This window comes from Schistocerca gregaria, unplaced genomic scaffold (assembly GCF_023897955.1).
Source record: "Schistocerca gregaria isolate iqSchGreg1 unplaced genomic scaffold, iqSchGreg1.2 ptg001059l, whole genome shotgun sequence".
Classification (NCBI taxonomy): Eukaryota; Metazoa; Arthropoda; class Insecta; order Orthoptera; family Acrididae; genus Schistocerca; species Schistocerca gregaria.
Window position 1 is genome coordinate 312,501 of NW_026062405.1, and position 7,500 is coordinate 320,000.

Here is a 7,500-nt window from a genome sequence, read left to right on the forward strand (position 1 = left end):
CGAGCACCAGCTATCCTGAGGGAAACTTCGGAGGGAACCAGCTACTAGATGGTTCGATTAGTCTTTCGCCCCTATACCCAGCTCCGACGATCGATTTGCACGTCAGAATCGCTACGGACCTCCATCAGGGTTTCCCCTGACTTCGTCCTGGCCAGGCATAGTTCACCATCTTTCGGGTCCCAACGTGTACGCTCTAGGTGCGCCTCACCTCGCAATGAGGACGAGACGCCCCGGGAGTGCGGAGGCCGCCGCCCCGTGAAGGGCGGGGAAGCCCCATCCTCCCTCGGCCCGCGCAAGGCGAGACCTTCACTTTCATTACGCCTTTAGGTTTCGTACAGCCCAATGACTCGCGCACATGTTAGACTCCTTGGTCCGTGTTTCAAGACGGGTCGTGAAATTGTCCAAAGCTGAAGCGCCGCTGACGGGAGCGATTATTCCGCCCGAGAGCATCCCGAGCCAACAGCGGCGCGGGTCCGGGGCCGGGCCAGGTAGGTCCGTCATCCGGGAAGAACCGCGCGCGCTTGCCGGGAGCCCGAGCGCCCAAAGGGGCGAATCGACTCCTCCAGATATACCGCCGAGCAGCCAGCCAGGACACCGGGGCTCTGCCCAACAGACGCGAACCGAGGCCCGCGGAAGGACAGGCTGCGCACCCGGGCCGTAGGCCGGCACCCAGCGGGTCGCGACGTCCTACTAGGGGAGAAGTGCGGCCCACCGCACACCGGAACGGCCCCACCCCGCGGCGAGTGGAAAGGCAACCGGACACGACCCCGCCGCGGATTGCTCCGCGCGGGCGGCCGGCCCCATCTGCCGAGGGCGGGGGCCAGTGGCCGGATGGGCGTGAATATCACCCGTTCGACCTTTCGGACTTCTCACGTTTACCCCAGAACGGTTTCACGTACTTTTGAACTCTCTCTTCAAAGTTCTTTTCAACTTTCCCTCACGGTACTTGTTCGCTATCGGTCTCGTGGTCATATTTAGTCTCAGATGGAGTTTACCACCCACTTGGAGCTGCACTCTCAAGCAACCCGACTCGAAGGAGAGGTCCCGCCGACGCTCGCACCGGCCGCTACGGGCCTGGCACCCTCTACGGGCCGTGGCCTCATTCAAGTTGGACTTGGGCTCGGCGCGAGGCGTCGGGGTAGTGGACCCTCCCAAACACCACATGCCACGACAGGCGGCAGCCTGCGGGGTTCGGTGCTGGACTCTTCCCTGTTCGCTCGCCGCTACTGGGGGAATCCTTGTTAGTTTCTTTTCCTCCGCTTAGTAATATGCTTAAATTCAGCGGGTAGTCTCGCCTGCTCTGAGGTCGTTGTACGAGGTGTCGCACGCCACACCGCCAGCCGGCTGTGCACGCTACCGAGAAAGTACCGGTATGCGAACCGCCAGGCGACGGGCGCGCATCGCACGTTTAAGGAGACGCGGCCGGCCACACAGGCGACCACGACACTCCCACGTCTCCGAAGCGGGACAAACGCCGCGCGCTTCAGTATACGTAGCCGACCCTCAGCCAGACGTGGCCCGGGAACGGAATCCATGGACCGCAATGTGCGTTCGAAACGTCGATGTTCATGTGTCCTGCAGTTCACATGTCGACGCGCAATTTGCTGCGTTCTTCATCGACCCACGAGCCGAGTGATCCACCGTCCTGGGTGATCTTTTCCTTTTCAGTCTCCCACTGTCTCTTTCAAGACAGTAGCATTTGCGGGACTGAGGCGTCTGACGGCCCCTGTTCCACTATTTTTTTGTGTCCAACGGCCTCACAGCCGATGGGCGTCGTACGGCTCCACACCGGAGCGGACAGGCACTCGGGCGAACGTCATTCAAAACCGGCGCCAGGCGCCAGGTACCGCAGGCCAGCCGCTCCAGAGCTTCAGCGCTCGTACCACACAACAACAACACTTCCGCTAGTTTTGAGAGGCACGCGTGGTTCCGCACGCGGCGCACGGCCACTGCCGTACAGGTAGCGTGTTGCGCGACACGACACGCACATCGAAAGACATGCAGTCTAGTCGGTAATGATCCTTCCGCAGGTTCACCTACGGAAACCTTGTTACGACTTTTACTTCCTCTAAATGATCAAGTTTGGTCATCTTTCCGGTAGCATCGGCAACGACAGAGTCGATGCCGCGTACCAGTCCGAAGACCTCACTAAATCATTCAATCGGTAGTAGCGACGGGCGGTGTGTACAAAGGGCAGGGACGTAATCAACGCGAGCTTATGACTCGCGCTTACTGGGAATTCCTCGTTCATGGGGAACAATTGCAAGCCCCAATCCCTAGCACGAAGGAGGTTCAGCGGGTTACCCCGACCTTTCGGCCTAGGAAGACACGCTGATTCCTTCAGTGTAGCGCGCGTGCGGCCCAGAACATCTAAGGGCATCACAGACCTGTTATTGCTCAATCTCGTGCGGCTAGAAGCCGCCTGTCCCTCTAAGAAGAAAAGTAATCGCTGACAGCACGAAGGATGTCACGCGACTAGTTAGCAGGCTAGAGTCTCGTTCGTTATCGGAATTAACCAGACAAATCGCTCCACCAACTAAGAACGGCCATGCACCACCACCCACCGAATCAAGAAAGAGCTATCAATCTGTCAATCCTTCCGGTGTCCGGGCCTGGTGAGGTTTCCCGTGTTGAGTCAAATTAAGCCGCAGGCTCCACTCCTGGTGGTGCCCTTCCGTCAATTCCTTTAAGTTTCAGCTTTGCAACCATACTTCCCCCGGAACCCAAAAGCTTTGGTTTCCCGGAGGCTGCCCGCCGAGTCATCGGAGGAACTGCGGCGGATCGCTGGCTGGCATCGTTTATGGTTAGAACTAGGGCGGTATCTGATCGCCTTCGAACCTCTAACTTTCGTTCTTGATTAATGAAAACATACTTGGCAAATGCTTTCGCTTCTGTTCGTCTTGCGACGATCCAAGAATTTCACCTCTAACGTCGCAATACGAATGCCCCCGCCTGTCCCTATTAATCATTACCTCGGGTTCCGAAAACCAACAAAATAGAACCGAGGTCCTATTCCATTATTCCATGCACACAGTATTCAGGCGGGCTTGCCTGCTTTAAGCACTCTAATTTGTTCAAAGTAAACGTGCCGGCCCACCGAGACACTCAACAAAGAGCACCCTGGTAGGATTTAAACGGGGTCCGCCTCGGGACGCGAAAGCACCCCTTCGGCTCGCCCCACCGGCAGGACGTCCCACGATACATGCCAGTTAAACACCGACGGGCGGTGAACCAACAGCGTGGGACACAAATCCAACTACGAGCTTTTTAACCGCAACAACTTTAATATACGCTATTGGAGCTGGAATTACCGCGGCTGCTGGCACCAGACTTGCCCTCCAATAGATACTCGTTAAAGGATTTAAAGTGTACTCATTCCGATTACGGGGCCTCGGATGAGTCCCGTATCGTTATTTTTCGTCACTACCTCCCCGTGCCGGGAGTGGGTAATTTGCGCGCCTGCTGCCTTCCTTGGATGTGGTAGCCGTTTCTCAGGCTCCCTCTCCGGAATCGAACCCTGATTCCCCGTTACCCGTTACAACCATGGTAGGCGCAGAACCTACCATCGACAGTTGATAAGGCAGACATTTGAAAGATGCGTCGCCGGTACGAGGACCGTGCGATCAGCCCAAAGTTATTCAGAGTCACCAAGGCAAACGGACCAGACAAGCCAATCCGATTGGTTTTGATCTAATAAAAGCGTCCCTTCCATCTCTGGTCGGGACTCTGTTTGCATGTATTAGCTCTAGAATTACCACAGTTATCCAAGTAACGTGGGTACGATCTAAGGAACCATAACTGATTTAATGAGCCATTCGCGGTTTCACCTTAATGCGGCTTGTACTGAGACATGCATGGCTTAATCTTTGAGACAAGCATATGACTACTGGCAGGATCAACCAGGGAGCTGCGTCAACTAGAGCTGAGCAGCCGGCCGCCCGGGAGTGTGTCCCGGGGGCCCGCGCGAACACGCAAGCGTCCGCTCAATTATTCTGCAAACAGGAGGAGGCCGAGCTCCCCTGCACGATACACCTCGAAACCCTCTCAGGTCCCGGCGGCGCGCAGCGCCGTCCTAGGTACTTGGTCGGTTTCGAGAGAGGCGCAATCACCCGGAGTTAGGCGAGTAGACGGTTTTAGTGCAAACACCCTTGCTCCCAACTGAGCTTGCCGCTGCCGACAGAGGCCCGGGAGCGTGCTGTCGTGGCATTGCCGGCGGGAGACAACACGCGCCACCTATGGTGACCGGCAGCTCCAACGCCAGCGCCACACAAGGGCAAAGCCCCACTTGGGTGCAGAAGCGAACTCTCCCAGCACAGCGCACGCGCCAACACGTCCGCACAACTGCGATACAAACCACCTGCGAGAACCGCTGGGGCGACCGAGCAGCAGACGGCGTCGCGGCGCCGAGTGCCAGGCGGCGGCGCATCCTCAACGAACACAGTCCTCAATCAGACCAGCACACTGCAGATGTCCACCGCGCTTCGCACCGGGCTCGGCTGAACCAACTTTGGCCGCCAGGCGCCGCGTGCAGGGTGCGCCGCAGCGTAGCTGCGCCGCCTGCCGGGCCCGTCTGCTGGCGCTCCTGCCACTCGGCGCCCCCCACCAGCCGGCTGTTGCGCGTGCGCCCACGCAGCGCGCGGCCAACACGCCGGGCGGCCCCCCTTCACCGGCCGGGAACAGTCCCACCAAGCCACCGCCGCGTATCGCTTCATACCCACATGGGCCTAGTCACGTGTGTGGATGTGGCGGGTACCGCTGAAACAACCGGTTAATAGCTGTACCGATCGTCGCCATTACAGATTCACCTCCAGCGTGAACAACCGCTCAACAACGGATTTCCAGTTCATTTGCGTATCTTGGGCAGTAAACGTAGATGTCCACCTACATTTGCGAATTCAACAATTCTTGCATGCCAGGATGTCATGTGTCACGACACGCTACATCAGACCACATACACACTGCGACATGTGCAGAAGAGAACACGTGGAAGGTGGCCCGCGCACGTATGCGATGTCCCTTCCGCGATCCACTGTCAACCGGCATCTGCGGCATGTCCCAGATATGGAACGCGGTCCACCAGGGTAGCACTTTGTGTGAGGCAATACGACAAAGTCGGAATACACGCGTCACTACATCAGACGGCTCACGCTGACCTGACCTGACCTGACCTGACCTGACTCACCGCACCACCACACCCAGCGACCCAGGGTGACATACAATGCGTTCGTACGTTCCTCCCACACGCCTCTACGGCGTACCACAGTGCAACCTAGCTGTTATTGGGAGACGAGACAAGTAGCATCGAGCACAACATATGGAAATTGAGATTCGACACCGTTGGGCACAGCCAGCGTACGGTCACACGTATCACACTACTTCACTCTGTACGTAACGACCGATGATCGGTACAGCGTGTGGGTTACGCGTACGACATCAGCGGACAATGGACACAGACCATACCACGACGTACACTGAGGGCGTCGACATCTGAATGCAACTGAACAGCTGCGAGGCTCATTTAACACTCAAACGCCAGACCGACCAGCTTGAGAGGACAGAGACACAAAGAGAGGGACAGAGGGAGGGGGGGGGGCCGATATAGTCCTATTGCAGTACAATTGACAGTGGATAGCGGGAATATGTGGAAAGTAAGCAACACTCGCAAGACATCTACATGAGGATAACAACGACACCAGAGATTCCGAGCAGTGAACTATGTTAGGCAAAGGGACAACGTGGGTTAGGTTAAGGGACAACGTGGGTTAGGTTAAGGGACAACGTGGGTTAGGTTAAGGGACAACGTGGGTTAGGTTAAGGGACAACGTGGGTTAGGTTAAGGGACAACGTGGGTTAGGTTAAGGGACAACGTGGGTTAGGTTAAGGGACAACGTGGGTTAGGTTAAGGGACAACGTGGGTTAGGTTAAGGGACAACGTGGGTTAGGTTAAGGGACAACGTGGGTTAGGTTAAGGGACAACGTGGGTTAGGTTAAGGGACAACGTGGGTTAGGTTAAGGGACAACGTGGGTTAGGTTAAGGGACAACGTGGGTTAGGTTAAGGGGCAACTTGAGTTAGGTTAAGGGGCAACTTGAGTTAGGTTAAGGGGCAACTTGAGTTAGGTTAAGGGGCAACTTGAGTTAGGTTAAGGGGCAAATTGAGTTAGGTTAAGGGACAACTTGAGTTAGGTTAAGGGACAACTTGAGTTAGGTTAAGGGACAACTTGAGTTAGGTTAAGGGACAACTTGAGTTAGGTTAAGGGACAACTTGAGTTAGGTTAAGGGACAACTTGAGTTAGGTTAAGGGACAACTTGAGTTAGGTTAAGGGACAACTTGAGTTAGGTTAAGGGACAACTTGAGTTAGGTTAAGGGGCAACTTGAGTTAGGTTAAGGGGCAACTTGAGTTAGGTTAAGGGGCAACTTGAGTTAGGTTAAGGGGCAACTTGAGTTAGGTTAAGGGGCAACTTGAGTTAGGTTAAGGGGCAACTTGAGTTAGGTTAAGGGGCAACTTGAGTTAGGTTAAGGGGCAACTTGAGTTAGGTTAAGGGGCAACTTGAGTTAGGTTAAGGGGCAACTTGAGTTAGGTTAAGGGGCAACTTGAGTTAGGTTAAGGGGCAACTTGAGTTAGGTTAAGGGGCAACTTGAGTTAGGTTAAGGGGCAAATTGAGTTAGGTTAAGGGGCAAATTGAGTTAGGTTAAGGGGCAAATTGAGTTAGGTTAAGGGGCAAATTGAGTTAGGTTAAGGGGCAAATTGAGTTAGGTTAAGGGGCAAATTGAGTTAGGTTAAGGGGCAAATTGAGTTAGGTTAAGGGGCAAATTGAGTTAGGTTAAGGGGCAAATTGAGTTAGGTTAAGGGGCAAATTGAGTTAGGTTAAGGGGCAAATTGAGTTAGGTTAAGGGGCAAATTGAGTTAGGTTAAGGGGCAAATTGAGTTAGGTTAAGGGGCAAATTGAGTTAGGTTAAGGGATAATCTGGTACAACCACAGTTAGGTTAAGCGATAATCTGGTACATCCACAGTTAGGTTAAGCGATAATCTGGTACAGCCACAGTTAGGTTAAGCGATAATCTGGTACAGCCACAGTTAGGTTAAGCGATAATCTGGTACAGCCACAGTTAGGTTAAGCGATAATCTGGTACAGCCACAGTTAGGTTAAGCGATAATCTGGTACAGCCACAGTTAGGTTAAGCGATAATCTGGTACAGCCACAGTTAGGTTAAGCGATAATCTGGTACAGCCACAGTTAGGTTAAGCGATAATCTGGTACAGCCACAGTTAGGTTAAGCGATAATCTGGTACAGCCACAGTTAGGTTAAGCGATAATCTGGTACAGCCACAGTTAGGTTAAGCGATAATCTGGTACAGCCACAGTTAGGTTAAGCGATAATCTGGTACAGCCACAGTTAGGTTAAGCGATAATCTGGTACATCCACAGTTAGGTTAAGCGATAATCTTGGTTAAATTCGGTATTGTGTGGGAAGGGGGCAGAGAGAGTGGGGGGGGGG

General features: G+C 54.4%; 3 non-coding genes across 3 annotated transcripts in view; all 3 read right to left on the reverse strand.

Annotated features, from left to right (window-relative positions):
• Positions 1-1,309, reverse strand: part of LOC126327740 (large subunit ribosomal RNA) — a 4,222-nt gene extending 2,913 nt beyond the window's left edge. Inside the window, exon 1 of the ribosomal RNA XR_007561427.1 lies at positions 1-1,309. This exon is cut by the window's left edge and continues 2,913 nt beyond it. This is a non-coding gene — a ribosomal RNA (large subunit ribosomal RNA).
• A 188-nt stretch (positions 1,310-1,497) lies between these two features.
• On the reverse strand, positions 1,498-1,652 carry LOC126327791 (5.8S ribosomal RNA). Its single transcript, XR_007561473.1, has one exon. It is a non-coding gene; the product is annotated as a 5.8S ribosomal RNA (ribosomal RNA).
• Positions 1,653-2,013: 361 nt separating this feature from the next.
• Positions 2,014-3,906, reverse strand: LOC126327717 (small subunit ribosomal RNA). The gene has a single exon (XR_007561405.1). It is a non-coding gene; the product is annotated as a small subunit ribosomal RNA (ribosomal RNA).
• Positions 3,907-7,500: the final 3,594 nt, after the last annotated feature.